General features: G+C 42.2%; 1 pseudogene; it reads right to left on the bottom strand.

Annotated features, from left to right (window-relative positions):
• LOC149221459 (importin subunit beta-1 pseudogene) overlaps positions 1-1,975 on the bottom strand; it is a 112,003-nt pseudogene extending 110,028 nt beyond the window's left edge.
• Between the last annotated feature and the right edge of the window lie 24,609 nt (positions 1,976-26,584).

The raw sequence follows: 26,584 nt of genomic DNA, 5'->3' as shown, positions 1-26,584 counted from the left end.
TGCATAGAAAACATCGATTATTAGTGATTGAGCTTCGTTTGTCCATTTTCACATAATTTACCAAAACCCTTATGTTTTTAGGCTCAATGTGCAGAAAAGATTAGAAATAGTATTTGAAAAACCACTAGATTACTTATCAAAAAGCATACCTTCTAGGTGCTCCACACACCCCCCTGCTTACCCTGTTTCATGTCCTCATGAAAACGTTGTAATTCACATGCAGGGCTGTGAGAGAGTAGGCCGGAGAAGGGATCTCTCGAAGAGGCCGACAACCATGATTAGCAACTAGATGGTCAAAGAACTGGTCTAACTGATCTGCAGGCATCTCATATAGAGCCTGATATCCAGGTGCAGGATGCCAAACAATTGGGCTGTGAAACCGATACCCCAACCAAAATGGGCCTGCTCGCAGAATCCGTTCCCCATAGAGACTCAATCGACTGGCAGCCAATTCAAAATTCTCAAAGGTAAAGGGTTCTCTGAGCTGGATGTTTGGGTTAGAGGTTCGGTATCGAAACTTTGCAGCATGGAAGGCCTGGTCTTTAATAGTCAGGAAATACTCCAGACCATTTCGGATCAAGTCTTCATGCATGGGACCTAATATCTTCATGACACCTGGGATCCTCATCATACTCCTATGCTCTCTCCATAATGCTGCTCGGTCCCTAGGTTCAGCTCGTACCCAAAGGTCTAAGCTATTTTCTTGCCTCTGAAAGATGTTGTAAGCTTTAAACCATTTTAACTGATTCACCCCAAATGAGATAAAGGCTTGAAATTGTATATCGCCAACGAAAGGGCCAGGATTCAAATCAGTTTCCTAGTCTAAGACAAGATTGTGCAAGTAGAATTCACATAACAATCTTTGAACTTTAACTCCATAGTGCTTGCAGCAATCTATAAAATCATTAACAGTGTTGATATGGATGGGTGCTCCTGCCCTAACAGCTTTTATTTTTAATCTCAAATAACGTTCAAGCAAAAACAAAGCATAATTTTTAGCAGGGGCTCTACAAGTCAAAACATCAGTATACAAGGAACACAAGGTGTCCATCTGCTTAACAACACTATCTAGTCGACGAGTTACCTTAGCAACCTTTTCCTGCTCCTTCTGCCATCCTTCAAAGGCCTGGCTCTCAGACTGACTGATGTTTCGAAGTTGCTGTTGGAGCTCCTCATATCTTTCCTTGGGGACCGTCTGTTCTCGCAACTGCTCGGCCTCCTGCTGGGCTTCCTTCATCATTTTATGCAAGGTCCTGGTCTTCGGATCTTTCTTCCACAGAGCCGTAGAAGCTGGAAGTTTAACCTGGACCTTCCTATTGCGTTGCTTGGAATTTAGGACCCGAATTACACCCGAGGGGGGTGTTTCCGTTTGAACCTCTTTGCTATCCGTCTCCTTTTTGATGCGAACAAAGGGTTGGTGTGGTCTTCCTACCACCGGAGCCTCTTGCTGTTCCATTGGAATGTCCATTCGTTCCTCCGGGCCAAATGGAACAGCAGTTTCCATTGGAACAGCACCCTGTTCCTCATTGACATTCGGAACAGCGGACTGTTCCTCAACAATAGGTCTCCTGATGGGGTTTCGTCCTTCAAAATGAACCCTAACCCTCGGGGTCCTCGCTGCCGTGGTCCTTTTCTTTTGCCTTGCAGTTTTTTGTATTCTCAGACTGGCTTTCAACATTCTGATTTGTTGCCGAAGTCTGGCTATCGTGCCCAGCATCCTCTGGTGCTTCTTCTTCAATTTTGCAATTTCCCTAGCCTCGGCAGAGGATTTGGCCTTTAATTTTACTTCGTCTTCCTCTCCCGGAACATCTTCCGGTGCCCTGGGGACAGATTGTCCCGAATTGATGTCTTCTGCTTCTTTACCAGGCAGGTCTTCTTCCCCTGCTTCTTCTGCATGCCCTTCTTCAGGTAACTCTTCTTCTGCGGGACCGTCAAGGATGCCTCCTGGACTAGAGGCTTGGCCGTATTCTCCCATATTGGACAGAACTGCTGCCAATTCCTCTTCTCCTGGATGGTCTTGCAACGGGCTACCCATGGATTGTGCATTTTCTTCCTCAATTCCATCTTCTGGCTGGTCCTCTAATTGCTCAGCATTTCCTTCGGGTAATTCACCTTCCTCTTCCGAAGGTTCGTCCTCGATTTCGATTGGTTGGGTCGCAGTTTTCTGAATCTTTTCCAACCTTCCCCTTATTCGAACCAATCGAGCTGACTTCCTGGGTCTTTCAGGCAGGTTGGGAGTGCCAACAGGTTCTCTAGGTTTCTCTGGTCGTTCTGGCGTATCGGAGGATCGCTTCCGTTTCGACACAGCATGTTTTTCTGCCGCCGACTTCTTACGTTTCTCTGATTGTTCCGGCGTGCTAGAGGACTGCTTTCGTTTTGAAACAGCATGCTTTTCTGCTGCTGGCTCCTTGTGTTCTTCTGAACGTTCCAGTGTGCTGGAGGTTCGAGGTAAAGCCAGTCCCACTTTAACTGTTTCGACCAATTCCTCCCAAGTGTCTTGCTGTTGGGCAAGACTGTGGCTTATTATTAGCCGAATCAGTCCGTGGTGGCTAACAACCGTCTCTGTGTGCTGAGCTTTCTTCAAACTTCGGGCCGCATCATGTAATAATGAATTTAAAAATGCAGGGAGATTTACAGAGCATTTTCCCTTCAAAACAGCTAGAAGTTTTAAGTGACGAGCCCTTACCACATCTTTTCTCCCCTCGCAGGTGATATAGCTCTACACTATTTTCGCCAGCTCGGTCCAGGGTTCCCCCAGTGTCGTCGGCAGAACTCCTTTCCCTTTGACTGTCAGACTTTGGCCTTCGCTTTGGAAAATTTCCATTGCTTTCTGCAGTCTTTCCTTCTTCAGCTCCCATCTGGGTCCAACAGCTGGTAATCCTGAGGTTTCTGCAATGATATCCTCCATGACTTCTATCCGCTTCCCTCCGACTATAGAGTGGTTTTCCTGCAGATTTTGCAGGAATTCCAACGCTACAGCCTCGTTCGATTCTTGCAGGCGGTTGAAGTAATTCAACCATCCTGCATTTTCCAGAATTTCGCGGGCAGCATCAGACGCGATCAGCTTGTGCGGTTCACTTCGGATTGTTTTCCCGCCCATAGCTTACTCTCAGGAATGAACTCAGGAATGACTCAGCAACTGTCCGCGGTATTTACCGAACAGAGAGGGTACTCGATGCTATTTTGGGAAGGATTTTCGCAGAGCATGCAGCAAAGAGAAAGACCGTGGGTGGCAGTCCGTAGAATGAAATCATCATACCGTTAAATCGTGTTATTATTTTTCCCGAATGATGTGCAGCCACGTAACCTATTGGAGTAATGAGGTCACCTCCCCCCCGCGATCTGATAGGCTGCCCCCAGCCGTCAAAGAGAGGAGCAGCAGCCAGTCGGGAGTCAAATCATAAAGTACAGCAGGTGGAAATTATGCCATGTTGTAAAAGGACAATGAAGTACCGAAACCGAGGCAGAAAAATGGATCGCTTTTAAGATAAGCCAGTGTGATATAATGAAGAACCGAGGGTTGGACGTATGTCAACTGTACCAAGTCTCCAGTAGTCATTGTCAATTCCGTTGCCATGATTGGTGATAATGCTCATGGATAATTATATCAGGGTGTGACATATGATACATGTGAAGGAAATAAAAGACAAACAGAGTTAATATCATACCTGTTGGTGTAAATATTACGACTCCAATGCCATTAACAGAGCTCTGCTGCCAACAGGTGTTCATAACCTTGGCAAAGTTTTTTATCTCACCCTCCGGAACCATTATCCTTTGTGTATCTACTGAAGAGTGCTTTGTCAAAATGCAGGCCATTATGCTGGCTTGGTGACCAGATAGCCATAATGCCATTCACAAGGTAGGCACGAAACGTGGTCAGGCCGGCTCGTGATGAGACCTCCTGTTCCAAGGTTTGCTTGTTATTTTACCTTTGGACCATATCCCTGGTGTGGTGGCCGTAATGGGTATGCCACTTCGCTTCCATCCTTATGATCATGGTAGGCTGGCTCTGAATGAGACCCCCTATCCTGCATTTGACGATTTCATATCTTTATTTTTATTTTTTCTTTTGTTCTTCTTTTGCAGCACACTTCTTTTTTCTTTGTTCGATTACACATAAGGGTGGTTCCGCACTCCTTAAGAGCGGGGAATGGTGGAAGAAGTCTTACAATCCCAACAGACAGATATAAATTGTTTGCTCATATTCCTCAGTAATGATCAAGAAAGTTTTTAGGGAAATCGACATGATAAAAATTACCAAACCATGGTTCGGGAACAAGGTAATGACAGTAAAGACGAAAGTTAATGTCCTTCCTCTTGTCTTCTTATATCTGCTGACTGTTTAAAACAATAGCGATTTATGATATGCAGGTTTCGGAATAACATGCTTTTATGTTCATTGCATAATGTCATTGCTATATCTAAAGGATTTAGGAGAGCATAATCGCAAAACGTCCAAATAGAAGCAGAAAGGATCTGATGGTGTCTTCTCTGAGCGAAACATGCGAATGGCTCCTCTTGCGGAAAAGAAAAAACCAAATTCTGCATCTTGAAAAAAGAAATATGCGAGTGTTGTTCCTTTTCGCAAAGGAACAGCAAAGCACAAAGAGTGTTGTTCCTTTTCGCAAAGGAACAGCAAAAATCCACACGTGTTGTTCCTTTTCGCAAAGGAACAGCAAAAATCCACACGTGCTGTTCCTTTTCGCAAAGGAACAGCAAAAATCCACACGGGCTGTTCCTTTTTGCAAAGGAACAGCAAAAATCCACACGGGCTGTTCCTTTTCGCAAAGGAACAGCAAAGCCAAAAAGTGCTGTTCCTTTTCGCAAAGGGACAGCAGAACAAAAAGTGCTGTTCCTTTTTCCAAAGGAACAGCAAAAATTCCAAAACGTCAAAGTGCTGTTCCTTTTCGCAAGGGAACAGCAAAAATTCCAAAACACAAACGTGCTGTTCCTTTTCGCAAAGGAACAGCAAAAATTCCAAAACACAAAAGTGATGTTCCTTTTCGCAAAGGAACAGCAAAAATTCCAAAACGCAAAAGTGTTGTTCCTTTTCGCAAAGGAACAGCAAAATAAAAAGTGTTGTTCCTTTTCGAAAAGGAACAAAAAAACAACAAGTGCTGTTCCTTTTTGCAAAGGAACAGCAAAACACCAAAAGTGTTGTTCCTTTTGAAAAGGAACAGCAGAATTACACGAGTGTTGTTCCTTTTAAAAAGGAACAGCAAAATCAAACGAGTGCTGTGCAAAATAAGGTAACCAAAATAAAACAAAGATGAAAAGAACATATATACAGGATGTTATGTACAAATTATGAAAAACAAATTGCTTAAGTTATGGGTGAGGAAGATTTCACTTCCTCTGCTAGGATCTCCAAATCAGTATCTTGCTGAAGCTGTTGACAAAAGGATTCCCGAGTAAGGGGTCTTCGATAGAGACGAACTCGGTGGCCATTTACTTTGAACGTATGTCCAGAACCATCAATCGTGATCAGAGTGAGGGTCCCATTGTCGTGCACCTTCTGGATCTCATATGGTCCTAACCAGCGAGTCTGGAGTTTCCCCGGGAAGTCCTGGAATCGAGAATCGTATAACAGAGCCCAGTCTCCTTCATGGAAGACTTTATTCTTTATAAGTGCATCGTGCCACTTAGCTCGCTGCTGTTGGATTAATGCTGTGTTTTGTAATGCAGAGAGCCTAATCTCATCCAATTCGTTGATTTGTCGTAGTCGATTGATCTGTGCCTCATTCAGATCTAGGCCAACCTCTTGTGCAGTTCGTAGTGTTTGGATCTCGAATTCGATAGGAAAGATTGGTTGTTTCCCAAACACCAATTGATAAGGTGAATAGCCTGTCGTACTTCTCCATGTGGTTCTATAAGCCCACAGTGCTTCAGGTAGCTGAGCAGCCCAATCACGCCTGTGTGATGCGATGGTCTTTGTTAAGATTGACTCAATTATCTTGTTACTGTTTTCTACTTGTCCATTTGCCTGCGGATGGTAGGGGGTAGTAATCTTATGTTGGATATGATAATTGTTAAGTGTTGTGGCTAGTTTGTTTCCAACAAATTGTGGTCCACCATCTGTAATCACTTCTCTTGGAAGTCCATAACGTACAAACAAATGGAACAAAAATTGTATTACCGAATCTTCTGTAGCCCTAGCTAATGATTCAGCCTCAACCCATTTAGTAACATAGTCTGTTGCTACCAGGATGTATGTCCTTTGGTTTGATGGTGGATTAATGGGCCCGACGAAATCGAGAGCCCATCGTTCAAATGGCTCAATAACCACTTGTGGTCTCAGAGGCATTTCATCAGCTTGACCAGGCTTTCCTGCTCGCTGGCAGCTATCACAGGCCTGCACAAATTTTTTTGCGTCCTTAAAGATTGTAGGCCAATAGTACCCTGCCTGTAGTATTTTATGTGCTGTTCTCTTGTCGGCAAAGTGCCCCCCGCATGGTCCACTGTGACAAGCCTTTAAGATGTCTAGGATCTCATCCTCTCGAATACACCTTCTGATTTGCATGTCTGCCCCTGTATGGAATAAATGGTCTCCAATCCACGAAAATCGTGTGCTTTTTTGAACAATTTGTTTTCGTTCCTGAGGGGTTAGGTGTTTTGGTAACTTACCCACTGCAAGGTAATTGGCGACGTCAGCATACCAGGGTGTGCGAACGGCAATGGCAAACATATGTTCGTCAGGGAATTGATCTTCCACGGTTGCTGCTTCGCTTGATTTGGGTATTCTTGAGAGGAAGTCGACTACAGGGTTCTCCTTGCCGGGTCGATCCTTAATTGTGATGTCAAACTCCTGCAACAGGATCAACCATCGAGTTACTCTAGCATTCGTGACAGGTTTGTTTGCTAGATATTTAATAGCAGAATGATCTGTATATAACACAACAGGGTAACCTGTAATATAATGCCTAAATTTATTAACAGCATGAATTACAGCCAGAAATTCCTTTTCAGTAACAGTATAATTGAGTTCGGCAGAGGATAAATTTTTGCTAATATAGTAAATGGCGTATGGCTTCTTATCCTCTTCTTGTCCTAGGACTGCACCAATTGCTGTATCCGAGGCATCCGATGAAATCTGGAATGGCAGATTCCAGTTTGGTCCTCGAAGGACTGGAGCTATTGACAGCAACTTTTTCAATTCTTTAAAAGCTTGGTCGCATTTATCTGTCCACAAAAAATCCACATTACCTGTCAGAGCATATAGAGGTGCTGCAATTCGTGAATAATGTTCTATAAAGCGTCTGTAATATCCAGAAAATCCAAGGAAACTACGTACCTCTGTTTGAGTAGTGGGGGTAGGGATGAGCAAAAGAATCTGAATTTTAGCAGGGTCTACCTGGATGCCAGCTGCTGAAATGTAGTGCCCTAGAATGAGCCCTTCCGTCATCATCATGTAGCACTTCTCGTGGCTCAGGCAGAGTCTGGTAGCAATGCAGCGTTGTAGAACTTTTTCCAGGGTATCCAGAGCTGGATCAAATTCATCCCCATACGGTGTGAAGTCGTCCATATACACCTCAAGTCCATCGTTTATTAGATCTGCAAAAATACTGAGAATAGCCCTTTGAAATGTAGCAGGGGCGTTACATAGGCCGAAGGGTAATACACGATAGGCAAACGTTCCCCAAGGGCACGTAAAGGTAGTTTTATCCTGGTCTTCAGGGGCAATTTGGATTTGGTTATATCCACTGAAGCCATCCAAAAAGGAGAAAAATTTCTTCCCTGCTAACGTGTCCAATACTTGATCTATAAATGGGAGGGGAAAGTGATCCTTTTGTGTAGCCTTGTTTAACTCCCTGTAATCGACGCAGATCCTCCATTTTCCGTTTTTCTTTGGTACCACCACAAGGGGAGAGACCCATTTACTGTCAGAGATAGGGTAAATAAAGTTAACATCTAAGAGCTTCTGAAGTTCATCTTTTACTATCTCTTTTAGGTGCGGGTTGAGTCTCCTTTGTGGCTGACGGACAGGTCTTGCGTCTTTCTCTATATAGATGTGTCGGGGTAATCCCACGCAATTGCACCTTTGTATTTTTGTAACAGACTAACAAGTTTTATCTCTTGATCTGGTGTAAGATTGGCGTTAATATTCAGAGTTTTACCAGGTTCAATTTCCACTACTTTAGTATTAGCAACAGCAGTTACTGGTATTGTCTGATCATGCGGATCTTTTAAGGGATCTTCTTCTAGCTCATTGTCAAATGCTGCCTCTATCATAAGACACTGCATATGTTTTCTAGCTTCAGTTTGACTAATAAAATTGTTAATGGCGTCGTCTTCTGTTTGATCTTTGAAATCTAACGCCTTCTGTATAGTTAATGGAGATCTAATATTGTTAGCGAGATATGATACAGGATAAGGGTTAGTTTTAATCATTGGCAGGCTTGGCTGAGCTGGAGGGTACAGAATTAAATTTTTGACATCGGGTCCTTTAGCTATAGTCATGTTTCCCTGCCGGCAGCCTATGTAGGCATCGGCAGTAGCAAGCCAGGGTCTGCCTAGGATTAACGGATGTCCATCTAGTCGGGTTTTAGGATTAATTACCAGGAAATCTGTGGGATACTCCCATGAATCTACGGAAACCATGACATCATTCAGAGTACCTTCTGGTCGAACTACAGATCGATCTGCCAATTCTAACAGAGTAGAAGTAGGTTCTACTGACGTAATGCCAAGCTTTTGGCAGGTGGAGGTTGTCAAAATGTTGATTGCAGCTCCCAGGTCGACTAGAGCGTTAGTCAGGGTTTGGCCATAGATTTGAACGGTCACAATTGGGTTCCCGGGATCTTCATATTTGATAGGTGTCTCCTTTCCTGATAATAGGTCGGATAAAGTACCAACTACTTGGACTCTAGGGTTAGTATTTGTATTCCTCCTTGATTTTTTTATGCATAATTCCTTTATGGTTTTCGCATATATAGGAATATCTTGTATAGCTTGGAGGAATGGAATCTTTATATACAAATTTTGTAATTCTCCCAGAATGTCAAAGTCTGGAGGTTGTATAGGTCGAGATATGACTAATCGTTTTGGGAAAGGAGGAGAGGATGTGCTTGCTTGCTTATTGTTTTGCTCTTTGTTTTCATCCTCTCGTTGTGGGGGTTGTTCTACAGGTAACTGATTTTCAATATGAACCATTTTGTCTCCCTCTGTTTCTATTATTCGTCCCGATCTTAACTGAAGATCGTTGCACTCCCTTAGGTCAGACTCAATCTCTGATGTGTCTATGATTTGAATAGATTGGACTGGCCTATTATTAGGGTTGGGATTGGGTTGGTCTGGGAGTTGCGGTCTCAGATTAGACTGGGGATTTTGTGGTAAAGCTGGCAGAGTTGGTTGAGGGAGTGGTATTGATCCTGCTGGCTGATATGTCGGTCTTGGCCAGCTTGTATGCCAGGATGAGCTTTGCGAAGTGGAAGGGGTCCACTGTGGAGGATAGGAACTATTCTGCCAATATGGTGGAGGATAAGGGCAGTTTGGCCAACCAAATTGGGACATCCAAGGATTTGGAGTAGGAAACATTTGAGGTGACCAATTTGAAAACGGGGATTGGGACTGATTTTGCCACATGTTCTGCTGCTGAGTACTGAACTGTGGGGGTTGAAAAGAAGAGGAGGGGTCTGAAAACATACCTGGTTGCCTAGGCTGCCATTGGCGACGCTGGTTAACAAAATATGCTGGTTCTGACTCCTCTTCTGCTTCTTTGTATACTGCCTTCAAACCAGGCAGTGAAGGGCAGCTTTCGGTCAGGTGGTCCTTGGTACAGATAGCACATATTTGGACTGTATCCAGCAGGCATTCTTTGTGGCTGTGTTTCTTCCTGCATCGTGGGCAAAAGATGGCTAGATTCTGCTCTGCCTCGACTTGCTTTTGTTTAGCCTGCACAATGTCAAGTTGTGTAGTTAGTGTTCCCAGGATATCAGTTTTAAAATTTTCTAGCAAATTTCCAAGTTCTACCCGTGTTACTCCCTCTGTTAATGTTCTGTTATCTCTGGGGAAGCGATCATATTCCGCTGGTTTTATCCTCGTGCTGCCTCTTGAGCTCCTGATACACAGATCAATAATATCAGCAAAATTTTCCTGATAAATGTCTCCTTTCCCCATGATGTTTAACGTTTCGATCCATTGCTCTCTCATACCTCTAATTAATGCAGTTTTCAACACGTTATCTGGCAGAGGTACTGATGCATACGGGGATCTCTGCAAGTTATATTGGAAACATTCCACATATTCTTCTAAGGTTTCATTTGGTCTGGCTGACATTTGAAAGATTTCCTCTTTTAATTCCCTCGATCTACAGTAATCTTGGTATTTCTTTAAAAAGGCTTCTTTCATTTGATCCCAATTGTTAATAACCCCACCACCTAAGCCCATAAACCATCTCAACGCAGCCCCTTTTAATGTAGAGGGGAACAATTTCAGTTTCTGGGGGTCGGTGGTGTAATCGTATCCTCTACATAATACATCAAATTCGAACAAGAAGGCGTCCGGATCTTCTGATGTGAGGCCATGAAATGTGGGAATCTGCTGGAGAGGGATGGCTTTCATGGGCGCATTTGCTGCAGAATCTACTATCGGATATTGCAATGTGGAGGTCTGGGTGTTTGGCTGGTTCTGCGCCATGGGATCGAATATATGCCAGTAATCTTCAGGAATTTCCAAGAGAGTGTTCCTTGGTTGAGGAGGGATAGTCTTAACAGGGATTGTCTTGACACCACTCCCTTGATCAGGGATGATAATGGCCCCAACTGTCTGCGGTGAATGAATTCCTTCAACAAGGATTTTTACAGCGCTTCCCTTGTCTAGGCTATTCAAAGGCTGGTTCAATTCAATAGGAGATCTAGGTTCCTCAACTTCCCCTGTTTCTCCTTCTCCTTCACAAAGGTTACTTTGGGTCCCTTCGTGCAATGGTCCAGGAGTCAAATTTTCAATTTCTTGAAAATCCTGCTCCTCTGTTCGACTGTGCACCTCAGCAAAGGCTTCGGATGGTGATCCCGAGGCCTGAAGGGAACTAGTAGGCTGTTTAGAATTGACTTTCTTATAACCTACTGATGGCTGAGAGTCGGCCTTCTTATAGATTTCGTCTATGAAGGTTTTTCATCCAAGGGTCACCGGCCCCTTAGCTTTGGATGGAGGATTTTGATCTTTTTCTAACTTTTTCTGCTTAGTCATGCACTCCAATTAAACTGCTAAATCCTATTTAACCAACAATTCTACTAAGAGAGCGGACGGTGGAGCAGGGCTTTTACATGCTCCGTACGCAGGTTCTTACCTTCCGTTTTTAAAATCCAACTCCCTCCTAGCAGATTTGCGCACTACTCTATAAAGGACAAATGGCTATTACCCCTTCCCCGGCAACGGCGCCAAAATGTAGAGCTATAACTAGGGTCTCTCACACCACCAATTATTCCACATTATTAAGTCAATCCGGGATCGTTTTGTTCTTTCAAGGAGTAACTCAATCCGAGGCTGTTCTGTCCAAGTAGTGCTCGGTAGTATAGCGTTCTAATGACTTGAAAGGAAACAAACACTAAGCTGTAACTAAACCAATTCAGGAAATGAAATCACACAAGGCAAATGATCAGTCAAGGGTACGGAACCAATAACCCTTCCCTTTAGAAACTGATAAAGAAAGAAAACCAAAGCATGGGCTTATAGGTCAGGGAGCTAGGCAGCGTCTTGCTGGGCTCACGACAGCCTTAGGCCTGCTATCACGCGAAAGCAATAAAGGTAGATTGGCGAAAGTAAACTGGAACAGCAATTCTTAAAATGGAACAGCAGTAAAGAAATGGAACAGCAGTAAAGAAATGGAACAGCAAACTATCATAAACAGGAAACGTCAATCATATAAAATGGAACAGCAAACCCAAATGGAATAGCAACCCAAATGGAACAGCAAACCCAAATGGAATAGCAAATCCAAATGGAACAGCAACTCCAAATGGAACAGCAAATCCAAATGGAACAGCAACCCCGAAGTATGTACACGGTCTATACTACTGTAGCGATCCGAGAACAATGTATGATGCGACTATGTTTCTGAACAAAGTGATATTATCTTCAAGTCTCACAAGTACTTATTTCATATGAATCCAATAATGATAACATTCATACCAATAACTTGCTGTAGAAATGAATGCAATTCGAATAGATTCAGTTTGTGTAATACAGAGACGTGAATTACAGAACTTATTCAGATTCAGATATTAATTAAGAAGCATAGTCTATCATAGCAAAGATATATCGGATTACTGTAATGAAAGAAATAAGCAAACCACACAAATCACCGTATGATACAATAGCAAGTGACCGTCGGAGCTGGGCCCTTGGCTACGATGGTACACTGCTTAGAGTTACTTCAGATACAGAAACGAAGTGAACACCAAATCCTTTATATTGATTGCATAACAAAAGTGTACAAAATCAGATCTTACAAAAGCTCAGTGATCAAAATCGTTCTGAGTTTATAATTATAATAACAGTCATTCCCCCCCACGCTCGATGGCGTGGTACCTTTACATAACATAAATGACGGAGATGTCTAGATACAAAAGATAAGCTTTAAAGCAGCGATCCCTCAGGATCGAAGATCCTGAGGGATTCGCTAATCGTTCAGGTCTCTTGCGTTCTCCGTCACGGTATCCTGCGCTCTTTTCCTGGATTATTCGGCTCCAATTTTACTTGATCTTGTCCGCATCCGGTTCCCTGTCGACGGGGCAGCAGTTACTTTCCTTGCGCTTCTCGTTTTTACTCGATAATCCCCTATTTCCGCGTCCTTCTGCATAGAAAACATCGATTATTAGTGATTGAGCTTCGTTTGTCCATTTTCACATAATTTACCAAAACCCTTATGTTTTTAGGCTCAATGTGCAGAAAAGATTAGAAATAGTATTTGAAAAACCACTAGATTACTTATCAAAAAGCATACCTTCCAGGTGCTCCACACATGTCAATTGGTACCATAGATAGATCAAGTTCCAATGCCCCCACCACATAGTGTATTATTCCATCTTTGTGATCATCAGTAGATATGGAGATGAAATGGGTAGCCACATAATTGACCTGTGGCGGGGAAGGTACTTCTTGAAAACAAGAGTCGATAGGGGACGATGGTTGCAAAGGAGGCCCCTGGCGACCAATGAATGACAGTTGATCAATAGTCACAATTCTCCCTTCGTGCGAAAAAAAAACCACGTGGAAAAGTGAAGAAACAAGAGCTCCCATGACATAAAAATAGTTGGCTCCAAGGAGAAGATTGAAATCTAAGGGACCTAGGACTACCATCACGTCTATATAGATGGTCTTTCCTCCCAAAGTAATAGGGAACTTCGGAAGGATCCCTAAGGTTTGACTGGTTCCTCCGTTGAAAGCTAACAGATTCTGCATGAGAAGCACGAGCTATGGGGAACCCAAAGCTTGCCGAGTAGTAGAAGGCATGATGCTAACAGATGTGCCTTCATCTAATACAGTTCCATGCATTACCATATTATAGGCTTGTACTGTGATCTGGAAAGGCACATAAGATGGAAGGCAGAAAGCAGTCAATTTACTCCAATCAAAAGAAACAACAGAGCTACCTGGTGGGGGTATCATATGATTTCCCCCATGCTATGCACGAATAGGAGAAGGTCTCTCCTAAACAACCAAGATGGGAGGGTCACTCTTCGATTCATGAGAATCTGAGGAGACAAGAAGAACAAGAGCAGTATCATCACTACTCTCTTCGGGAATAGATTGAACAAATGAAGAAGGAGCCAAGTTGACACTTTTTTCGACCAATGGTCGGTCGAGAACAAACATGAGAGAGTCATGCTCAGGAAGAGCGGCATGGGAAAAATATGAATCCAAGTCAATCCCTTTACCAACTAGGACAGGGTTAGAAGAAAGCCTCTGATAACCAACAGGAAGTTGGAGTTGAGGAGCTGCAAGGTTTTCCAAAATTTTTGAAGCTTTATCCATAAGAGGACAAAAGTGAAGAAGATGCTTCCCTTCACATAACCTACATGGGAATATAATCTTCCCTTTCTTCTTACCATCTCTAACTGAGGGTGCAACATCGACATGATCTCCAGAGGTCAATGGGGATGGTCGATCTAGATTTTGAGACCATGCCTCTAATATTTGGGGAATGCCAGGACAGTCTCGAAGGAGATGGTCACCCTTACACAGCTTGCAAGGTAATATAACCTTTTGTGGAGGATCAGAAGGTTTGTCGACAGGAAGTGCATTTAGAGCAATAGTTTCACGGTTGGCCTCTTGCTTATCTAACTTCTTCTTCTTCATCTTCTTCTTCTTAGCCTCCTCGTTACTAGATTTGAAACTTTCACTAGGCAAAGTAGAAGAGGAGGGTGAAGAAATGGGGGAAGAAGGTGAGGGATCAACCTTAGAATCATCATGATATGATTCGAATGAAGGAGACGTTTGGATAGGACTCGGGACGCTTGAGACCACCGAGGTCGAAAATAACCATATAGATAAACCAATGGTTAACCCAGGGAGGGACAATGTTGCCATATAAGGAGCACCAACATTTCCAAAAGAAGGAAAAGGACCGGGATTCCCATCCGAGGGGAATCCTTGACTGGTAAACTCTGGAAATGTTTTCATTAGAAACGACCGTAAAGAATCACTACGGAAGATAACTTTAACCAGGAATATTTCGTGGGTAGTTAATTTTAACACACTGAAACAAAACTTTGCCTTTCATGTTTTAAGAGTCGAGAAAAGGGCGAAAGGTGACTCTAGTTTCTTTCAGAGTTAACGAGATCGAAAGGATAAGTTCTTGATGATATTTTAAATTTAAAGAGTCAAAAAGACAAAAACGACTGCTTAGGATAATCTAGGCAAAATGATTACCAGGTAACGTGAACTGCAAAATACCTCCTGGTGAACCGAGAAGTACGGGCAAGAAATCTTCTCGAATGTTGTTTTTGGTGTATCGTGTTTACAAGGCAGCAGACTCGGCTCCCTATGGATAAAGGATTGCGGACTTAGTGGGGTCTCCTTTTATATACGCGACAGTACGGGGAGCACAAGTCCATACTAGCATTGTCTAGTGCCGAAGCAAATGACAGCTGCTAGGTTTTAAGACGCCAGAACACGTCTCTAGCCTAGACCTCTAAATGTAAGTGTTAAGTTTCAATGCTTCCTTAGGTTAATTCGATAAATTTTAACGGTTGATCTTGAATTAGGTTTCAATTACAAAGCCCTACTGTTGTCATCTGAGAAAAATCCTACATGTAGTGATATGAGAAAAGAGATCTTTGCCTTCTATGAAAGTCAATGCTAATTGAGGGATAAAGAGCACACAATCAATGCAACAATCAAAGAATGAAATTTTTCCCTAATACATGTCCCAAATGAACTTAATCTTCCCTTAACAACATAAGAAATTTCATTTCATTTCCAATGCTTATGATGATGCAATTCTAACTTCTCAATAATGCTACTAATGCAATATTTTCGTTTTAAGTAAACTAGAATGATGTTCTTCTTTTCATAAAATGAAAAATCAATCTTTCACCTAAATCACTTTAATGAAAATTTCACAATTCCAAACAAACAAGCATCAATCAAATCCAAAGCATGATAAATGAAACTAAAAGCAACTTCTTCCCTGAATCGAACAAACCAAACACATAAATTCTTTCATTAACAAACTAAGCAATGTAATCTATGCTCGGAAAGATAAAAGAGACACTCGAAATAAGAGAACAAATGAGACTCTTTCACTCATTCAATTGAAAATGAAGCAATGAAGATATTGTGACTGAAAGATGGATTAAATGAAGCAGCAAATCAGAAACTTGACATAATGCGTAAACAAACAAGTGAATGGTAATTGACCTATATACCCTAAGGTCATAGAAACCATCCAAAAAACTCAAAAAATCAAGTAATGAAACTTCAAGCCAACCAATCAATCAAAACCAGCAAGCAAATTATCCTAGTCACTTTTGGGAAGAAGAAGAGAGTCTGAGGGCCAAGACACACTGGCATTGGAATGGGAGAAATTATGATTTTTTCCTTAACTTAGAGACCTACATGACTCCCTACTAACAACTAGCATCAATCGGCACGATAGGCACGACTGGCCAGACTAGAACTAATGCTAATGGGCTGATCAGCGCAACTGGCTAGGCTACAAGTAGTGCTAATCGAGGGATTCAAGGAAAAAATAAAAAGAACTTCACACAGGACTAGACTTAACACATCAGAGGGTGGGCTAAACTAAACAAACACACAAACCAATCTAATGAATCTTTCCAGTCAGGGAGAACACAGGAAAAATGAGCTAAGAGGTAGAAATTAGGAGGGAAAGACACACTAGTTATGATCTAGGGGAAACCTTGATCTTCACCAATAGGAATCGACGTGACTGCCTAACTAACAACGCACACCAAAAGGGGGTCGGCGAGACTGTTTTTGAGAAACTCGTGCTAATTGGTGCGACTGTCAGAAAAATAAATGTGCTGACCGAGGATTCAAGGAAAAAATAAAAATTTTCAAAGGATAAGACTAGACTTGCCACTGTAAATTTCAGACTCAGAGCAGTATACGAGGCAAATCAGAGAACACTAAAGGGAAATGGCGATACTAGAAAATTTCACACAAAACCTTAAAATGACAATCAATCAAATAGAAGGATTGGCTCCCCAATGGAGTCGCCAATTTATGGTGCAGGTAAATTCTCAATGCAGACAAAAACAATTCTTGTAGCCCAAGAGAGCGAGTCTAGCCACAAACAAACAATATATGTAAAATATCCTTAAGATATAATCAATTAAGAGGGCCTACCTCTTAGAACACTATTCCACTTGGTGATGATCCTGCTTCCTCACTCTAGTTATCTTCCGTTTCCTTCCTTCAAATACCTGAAACAAGCAACAACAACAACAAACGTGACATCATGTAATATTGTATTCAGCCTACTTAATAGGTCAAGGAACATTAAGCCATAAAGATGTAAAATGAAACTTCATGTAGGAAATCAATCGATAGTTTCATTAATATAAATCAGAAAGAGATTACAACCGGTGCCTTGACGTTGTTGGTCTCCTCCGACATATTTGGGTTCCCACACTTCTGCTAGCACTTCATGGATAGCCCCAACAATGGAAGTTTTAAGGCCTCTTTCCCTTTAGTCTCAAACCAAACCAAAATCACACTATTCTCCCTCAAACACACACTAGAAAGCTTTAATCTATAAATGACTTGCTGGTTATTAACACTTGCTCCAAAACTCCAACTAAAACTAGCTTTTGGTTGGGAAAAAGAGAGGCTTATATAGCTTGGATGGATGTGAGATGGTTCCTCTCATCATGGGAGAAGATTTTATCTCTTGAGGTTGTTCCATCCCAATAGGGGAAAGGAGCCCAAACTAATTTCCTCGGCTCTATCCGGCCCAACCATCTACCAGACTTCTGTTACGTAGATTCTAGACATGGAAGCTTCGGCTCCTTATTTAAACCTTCCAAAAGAGGATCAGCACGACTGGAAAAGGGCTCATTCAATGCAATCGGAATAAGGGTTAGTTTTAACCTCTATAAATCACTGTGAGGATAAAACATTTCAACAACATTGGTCTTGTAAACTGGGATAGAAGGAAGATTCATGGGAAATGATGCAAAGGGGAATTATTCTGCTCGTGAAGAGAGACCTACCAGGAGTTTCTTCATGATGGGAAAGCATGTTGGGTACACTATAGATGTCCTCCAAGATCGTAGACAGGGAGTACATGGAAAGTGAAAAAATGTTGTGTAAAAGGGAGTGCATGTGGACCTAGCGAAGATCCAAGTCATTCGGGGTTGGCCAGCCCCAACCACTCTGACAGAGCTACGCATCTTTCTAGGTCTTGCCAATTTCTACCTCAGGTTCATGTTGGGGTTCTCTCATATCACTTGGCCCTTGTGTCAAGTCACCAAGGGTGGAGCAAAAGCAAAATTCTTTTGGTCTAATTCTCAATAGAAGGCATTCGTAGAGTTGAAACATCATCTATGCTTTGCACCAGTGCTCACATTACCATACTTGCAACAACTAATTGAGATCGAATGCCTCTGACTATGCTATTGGGGAAATCTTTACTCAACAGGAGCATCCAGTGGCATATCACAGTGAGGCACTTTCAGAAATAGTCCGTAAGTATCCCACTTATGAAAAAGAGATGTATTTCATTGTGCAGGCTTACCGACAATGGAAGCACTACATTTTGGGAAAGGAAATAGTCATCCGCACAGACCACCAACCCCTATAGTTCATACAGGCATAAGGGCAGTTGCAAAATTATCACCATCAGAAGTGGTCCACATACCTGCAACAATTCCATTTGAATATCAAGCACAAGAAGGGTAGCACCAATAATGTTGCAGATTGCCTCAGCCAACCACCGATCATGGCATTAACCATCGTGCTCAACTCTTGTGGGCATGAGATGTCTGATTGGCCACTTCTCTACAAAAGCAACCCAAAATTCGACCACACATACCATATGATCTAAGAGGGTCAACAAGTTCCAGATTTTCACCTCCAGGATGCTTTGTTATGCCACCTGGGACACCTTTGTGTTCCTTCAAGAGAGTGTGCCAAGATGATTTTGGAAGCACACTACAATCAGGTCATTGGGAATTTCGGGGTTGAGAAAATAGTGGCAATACTGCAGAAGTATTTTTATTGGATGAATCTTCGACCGGATGTCGGGAAGTACATCAGATCCTGCACTACCTATGTCATTGCTAAACCGGCTATCAAGAAGCAAGGCCTCTATACTCTACTGCCTACCCCTAGTCTACCTTGGGAATCCATATCCATGGATTACATGTTAGGCCTTCCTTCTAATAAGCATGGCAACAACTATGTTTTTGTGGTCGTCGAAAGATTCTAGAAGATGGCCATTATGGCAGCCTGCAAGAAGAATATCACAGCAGAAGCCATTGCTAAACTCTTCTTTGAATGAGTGTGGCTACACTTTGGGTTCCCACAGTCTATCATATTAGATCAGGAGAGTAGGTTCCTTAATACATTTTGGTCCAGTCTCTGGTCGATGCTGGACACCAAGCTCACTAAGTCCACAACTTTCCATCCATAAATGGATGGCCAGACAGAGGTCCTCAACAAGATGATTGTACACATTCTGTGCATGTACAACTCAAAGCATCCATGCACATGGGATGAGAGCCTCCCCTATGTCCAGCACAACTATAACCGAGCTCTCCACATCTCGACTGGCCATAGCCCTTTTCAGCTGGGCTTGGGATTCCAGCCACTATGTCCCATTGATGTGGCCATACAATTTGCAACAACTCAAGCAGATTTGGCTCATGTTGAGTCTGAAGCCTACAAGGAAAGTAGCTTCATTGAACACATTCAACACATCCACCAATAGGTCCATGACATATTGGACAAAGCGAATGTTGAGTACAAGCAGCGACATTATCAGCATTGGGTGCCACACAAGTTCCAGGTGGGCGACAAAGTTTGGCTACATTTGCGGAAGGAGCACCTCACTAGGCCCCACCACAAGATTCGATCGCTTCAATATGGGCCATACACCATCACCAAGGTTGTGGGAGATAATTCTTTCGAGCTCATCATTCCCCCATTCCTTGGCCTGCACCCAGTGTTCAATGTGGATCACCTTCGACCATACTTTCCACCATTACTGGACACATCCGACATTGTAGAAAAGCTCATGCCAATATAAATAAATTCAGACTGCATGGAACAAACTGCAACTAATCAGATCATGGACACGTAGATCAAGAGCACTCACTAACATAAGATCCAATTATATCGAGTTTTCAAAGCCATCCAACTCTTGCACCAAGGCAAATGGCTCCCAGGGACCAAGTTCAGCAGAAGTTTCCTCATCTCATGGAGAAACTCAATGCAATGGAGACCATTGCTTCCTAATGGGGGAGGATTGATCCAAGTGGATATTGGTGGCCACCCACCTATTCCACTTGGACCCTCACCATCATTATTTTAGTTTTTTTCAACTTCCTTAATTGTAGCATAGTTTACTATTTTTGGCAGTGTTTCGGGTCCTGAACATCTGGAGCCATTATGAGGCCCTAAACGACGCTTTTTTGGCAAAATTCCTTCAAAAATTTCCATTATACCATGTTTTCATCTATATTCCTCAAAGAGATCTTTCCAAAAAGGTATCATCCATGTCAAATGGAGCTAATATGACCAAGTTACGACCCGGGGAAGTTCGCTTCCCAACTAACCCCAATGGGGCCCATAAACTCTTAGTGGTACATCTCCTCAGGTTAGGGTTTTGGTTGTTCAGGGTTTTCTCTTATTGTTCAATAATAAAAAGTTCCTTGAGCCTCATTGTAACTCGGTTCAGAGGCATGTAGCTTCCACATCTCTTCTAAGAGATAAGCTACCATCGCCCGAGCAAGTCTTATTTCCATTCTGTTTGTAAGCATATCTCATTATTTGATATTAATGAAATGAAGTGTTATTTATACTACATCTTTGTATTTATGGTTATATTTGTAATTTGTTGCATTCCTATTTAAATTTGGATCAATTAAAAAACCACTTGGACAGTGGGCTATAGGTTCCTATAATGATTTATTTGAAAATATGATTGATGAACCGCCTAGATAGTGGATTCAGACTCATGGAATTTGGCAATACCCTGGCTAACCGTTCAGTGAATTCCTTGAGCAAGAATCCCCTTAAAATTTGAATCCATCTCGGAGATGGTCGGCTACCAAAAGGTTGCAATGAAAATCGCCTACGGCTAGGTGGAGCTATGAATTCCCTCCATCAGTTGATAGTCATTTCAAGTTATTCAGATAAGTATAGTTACTTCTATCCATTTGAACTATGGATGATGAAAATTTCCTAGTATGTTATCGGTTGATTTATGGTTCAATACTACTCATGAAATGTTTCTTAATTTACTGCATATTCATGGTGAATAAATTATCTTATATGTTCTTATGAGTATGCTTAAATTCTAGCACTATATAATTGTTAATATCTACATGAATTGTAGATTCATTCATATGAATATGACTAGCAAAATGAGGTCACTCAGTTAACCTGTAATTATAAGTGTTTTAATTTATCTAATAAATATATTATTTGGATGGCTCACATCCTTACTTAATATGGTATACTACCCCTTATGTTAATAAGGTAGCTTGTGTGTTGTGCGAGGATTCAACTAGTGTTGGTGGTCACTTGGTTTAATGTTGATGTGATGATTCTATAGTTATGCATACTTACAAGTTGTTGTGATATCTTGAGATTCATTAATCAAATTATGGTCTATAATCTTCTCATGTAATATATTGGAGTCATGTCTCTTTATTTCTCTGTTGGTGCCTTTGAACCCTTTTAGACATGGCTTGGAACTTTGAAGGTCTTTTCTCAAAATTTGTTCCTTGTCTTTGAAATTGTTTGTTTTGTGAAAATGCCCTGCCTTAAGGGACGCTGGTAAAATTCCCATAAGTTTACTTCTCTGCAAGCCTTAGTAGTATTCTAGAATTATCCCGAGCCAGATGGTCCTCTTAGTAGAATTTTGATCTGAAACAAATATTTCTTGATATTCCATGTGTTAATTGCATCGAGATATTTGAGAGAGAATATTCTAAATTCATTCATGAATGCATCCAATGATCCAAGCATCCGAAGGGACAAGGCATGTGCTCATCGAAAATGGTTCAGACTTAGTTCAGATAAGATTTTTTGGTTAAGTAAAATTTTTTATCGGAGATCCAAGGAATCTAAATGTGGGCATGTTTACCCGCATGTGAGAGGTCTTGGATAAGGCTAGGATTGGTTTTTGATTAGGTGCAACCAAGTAACTCAAAGGTTTCAGGGTTAAAGGGGTGTTTCAAATATGGATAAATTTTTGACATCCTAGATTGCTCTAAGACCGTATATAATGTGAAATTATTGAACAACGTTGAAGGGAAGGACCTAATGGGCCCCATGTGGCAATGGTCATGTGGAGCCCTAACACTGCCCACTGCTCACCACCTATTTTCCTTTGCTTAAATTTAAAGGCCACGGTGGTGAAAAACTCAGACATCATGACCTAGATGTGGAGGTGTGCCCCTTTATGATGACTTGTTGGGGTGTGTGGAGGCCACGTGGGTGCCAAATGACTTTACCATTTCCCATCACTCACCGCTATGACGAATTTGTAATGTAACATGGAACAAGTGGTGGTGGTGGAGTGGTGATGACAACTACTATGAAACTTTCCTGCTGGGCGCGGGATCCCCCAAGGCAAGTTTTGGGGCTTAAAGCCCAGATTTTGACCAAATCCGATGTAAAGACTCTGCGTTTTGTGGGCATAGAGAGCAAACTTATAAACGAGTCATAGGGTTATCCACCCTCATTTTTTTAAATGTAATGTCGGCTTTAGAGATCCACCCATGGTCCGCGGACCATGGGATTGTATAAATAGAGTGAGGTTCTAAGTTGTAAATACCCAAAGAAGGAATCAATGAATGAAGAATGAAGAATTGAGTCTTATCTAAGTGTAGAGTCGAGTCTTGGGTCATAGAGTAGGAGAAGGCTCTGTAGCTGAGTGGGCAGAGGTCTAGTAGTCCGCAGCTGAGTGCGCAGATGCCTAGTAGTCTGCAATGGAGTGCACAGACCCCTGCAGCTGAGTGCACAGGGCGAGTCGAGTCTGTAACCTTTGGAGAAGTAATAAAGAGAATTTTCATATCATTTTGTGTATCTTTCCCTATTTTATGCATTGAGTATATTGGGTATGAATTGCATTTTTACTGTTTATATGCACGAACTTATATGATTATGTTGACTAAGAGAATATAAGATAAAGTATCTGTTTACACGAAGTTAACTAACAGTTATAAGAAGATAAGTAATATCCGCGGTGTAACTTGGGGAATTAGCGCAGATCACTACCTTAGCAGTGTGAATGCATCCTAACCCCTGGTTAGGGTTGCGCAAAAGCGATTATAACAGGTGGTGAAGGCCTTGTAGGTCAAGGTGGTGCACAAAGTAACCTACGTGAAGCTATTCACAGTTGGACTAAACTGACCCCTCAGACATCTCAAGGGTGTGGAAACTTGGTTCCAACATCCCCCATACTGCTTTGGGTGAGACCTCAGACCGCGCTCTATGGGCTATTATCGAAAGGGCCAGTAATGTAGGGATTTGTTTGGCTAATTAACTCCGAACTTGGGTCAGGCCCCCTCAAGCCAACAAATGGTTCCATTGCCGGGACCAGAATCTACATAGAGATGTCTGATGTCGTATCATTGGAATCCAACTGAGAAGGAAATTGAAGGTTGGCTGGACAAGAGAATTCACGAATTCGCGGCGCAGGAGAACAGGAATCTATGACTATCGAAGGAAGAGTGGTTAGACTGCTACCTGTACACAGAAATCCATGAAATATTCTTCGCATCTTTCCCTACTGAGCTGTACGAGTGGATCGCAAAGCTAGCAGATAGCCAAGGAAGGTGGAATCTTGACGGTCATATTGTGTGGACCCCAGAGTTGGTACGCAGATTGGAAGCATTGGAAGATAATATCGCGTGCATTGTTGATCACTGGCTTGATCGGATTATATGAGGATTCATTACTGAGTTCGTAGTAGATACTTCAGTCAGTTATAGCGAGGCAGAGTGACGCTTCCTCAAAGGATTGCAAGGTAAGTACTAAAGTCTCTGTGTGCTTGGATTAAAATGCTATTATGTGAAAAGAGGGTTATGCAATTACCTTGATGTTCAGAGCTACATGAAGTGAAAAAACCTACATAAACGAAGGAAGTAAGGGACCAGAGAATAGCCCTTTGATTTCACCTCCACGAGGGGACGAGGAAGAGCTCGTGAAGGTCTCTCCGCGAAGTGCAATCCATTTGATAAGGCAAAGGATTTTGCACATACCACCCCCACCCACATTGCCACCAACTTCACCACCTTCACCTCCATCTTCACCCGTACCACGTCCGCCACCACTGCGAGTCAACATGGCAAACACGATAAAGTTGCATGTGTTCACGAGAATAGGAAATGAGGATCTGGACCAGTTTTGGTTTGTGATAAGAGTCATATGGGAAGCACGGGGAGTTACAAGTGAAAATATAAAGAAAGTGACACTGGTTAGTGCCCTATAGGACCGCGCGTTGACCTGGTATATTAAGCATTCTAATGACAATCCGAATGCAGGGATCGCGGATATCCAAACTGCGCTAAATAAGGAATTTAGCAGGCTGAAGTCAGAAGTTCAGTCGATCATTGGGTTCAAAGAGATCACAGTGTTACCAGGAAAGACTCCTTGGGAGTTGGATCAGAGGCTAAAGTGCACAATTCGCGAAGCTAATATGACTTTGAAGGATGGACAGCACCGCTAATGGTTTGTAGCATCGCTAATGCTGCATTTGAGGAATGCATTGTCACAAAAAAGGTTAACGACTCAGGCAGAGGCATTGGAGATCGCGATGAGGCTGCATGAGACCCTAATACAGGATCCTAACTTGGGAGTTCAGCAGATCCACCAGCAGTTGAAAAATGTATGCCTTGAAATGCAGAGTCTGAAAGAGGACAGGACAGCTCGACTAGAAGTGCACAAAGAGGTATGGTGCGTTAAATGTAAGGGTCAGGGTCATGACAAGGACCATTTCCCAGTGTTAGTGAATTACCTCACAAGAGGAGGACCGATGTCGTTAAGGCCGGAAGCGTAAGCGGGACCTAGAACGGTGCCTACTTTGTGGTGCGCAATTTGTCAAATAGGAGGGAAACATGCTACAAACAACTGTCATTTGTTACATAAGTATACATAGAATTCACAGCAATTGTTCTATAGCTTCTGTAGGTCAGTAGGTGTTTCCGGGAAAACTAGTGTCCATTTAGAGCTGCTAGTCCCACTAAGACGGGTAGCTATCTTAGAAACAAACAATTCAAAGTAACTTTTGTTTTCCTTTATGAGAGATATATGAGAGAGAAGCAGAGAGTACCAACCTCAGTCTTTCGCTTGGCTCCTTGCTTGTTTCCTCTCTCATTTGATAAAGCTTCACCACTCCTTTCTCACTTGTCCCGCTTCAAAGAACACTTGTAGAGTCAAAGCAGCAAAATACCATCAAAGCATAGAGATATATAACCATAAACAATGTAGAATCAGATGTACATTAACCATACAAATGCATACACAAATACAAGATTCAGAAATATACAAGTATATGGAGGAAAAATCAAATAGCTTTATTGATAGAAGTAGTAGAAGAGAGTATTACAACCTAGCTGTCTGATCCTCCCAGCATGAAAGCCCTCTTCACCTCATGAAAAGCTAGATCACCCAACAATACAATGTCTCAAAGAGAAACCAACAGCACTTCCTTACAAATTACAAAATTCCAGCCTTTGGATCTCTAGGATGAGGGATCCATATATAGATATTTGCAGGGGAGTGAGTCAACTTCTGGGATTTTGATTAGTGTCATTTCACTGATAGTTCTTGGTTCCACTTGGAGATTTCATGATCTCTTACTCATCCCTGGGTGAATTCAGAGAGGCAAGTGTCATATGAGCAGTTTCTAGAAGATTCTCTGAGTTTCCACCTAGCAAACTACCTCTGCCATTTGTCTGCTCTTGCTCATCGCACCCTACAGAAGGGCTTTTCAGTATGCATTGCACCCTTTGTGTGTAGCAGGTGAGATGCATCGCACCCTCAACATGGAGCAGTCTATATGGTCCAGTTTTTACCAGTTCTGAGCAGTTTTTCAGGGAGAACTTCTAGGAAATGATGTAATCAGTTGACCTTGATCCTTTAGGGTATGAAACAACACTTTTAGGGGTTTGAGATCCCTTGGTTTATTGACATATTTGATTGGGGTTGCAGTGCCCAAATATGTCTATAACAGTTGCCCCCTAAAGCATGAGGTCGTAAATCTTCTGATGTTGGGTGAAATGCTTTATCATGAGGATCCGATGTTTTTCGAACTGGAAGGTGACCTGTATAAAATACAATACAATACATTATAATCATATTATTTTCATGATCTAGCTTAGGCGGGCATTCCCATGCTCAGCTTTATAAATTCATTTTCATGTAGATAGGACAGACAATCGTCTATGTGGCAAACTGATGATTTCGGTAGAGCCATCATCCCTTAGCTTGGGTGATTATCTATGCAGTCACGGGGTACATTTGATGTTTTTATTTTCCCAAATGTATCGCAGCTCGGATGGATGAAACTAGATCTGAGGTCTTCAAACTCGTTCAATCTTTGCTCGATGTACAAGTCGATCCATGTGAAAAGATGTTCTAGTGTCGAACATGGAAAGACATCGCCTGATTACCAGCCAATGATGTAAGTTGTTAATAGGCGTGAGAGGAATCACCAACAATGATAATGACCCTCAAGGTACTGCAGTACAATTCACGTGGTGTGAATACATGAGTCAATGTTGAACACCATGTAAAATCTTTTGGTCGAAGGCCATTGATGTAAACCTGTCACTGGAAGTGAGAAACTTGCCATTGAGGCATGCAAGCTTCAAAGTACTAAAAGGGTTGTTCCTAAGTCGATTTCTTGGATAATGAGCTAATGTTGACAAGAAGTGACTCATCA

The sequence above is a fragment of the Pinus tabuliformis genome, chromosome Q, assembly GCF_031772625.1.
Source record: "Pinus tabuliformis cultivar Carrire ecotype Pingquan chromosome Q, CPIR1, whole genome shotgun sequence".
Lineage (NCBI taxonomy): Eukaryota > Viridiplantae > Streptophyta > Pinopsida > Pinales > Pinaceae > Pinus > Pinus tabuliformis.
Note: the sequence above shows the minus strand (reverse complement) of the source record. Positions and strands in the feature narration are given on the sequence as shown.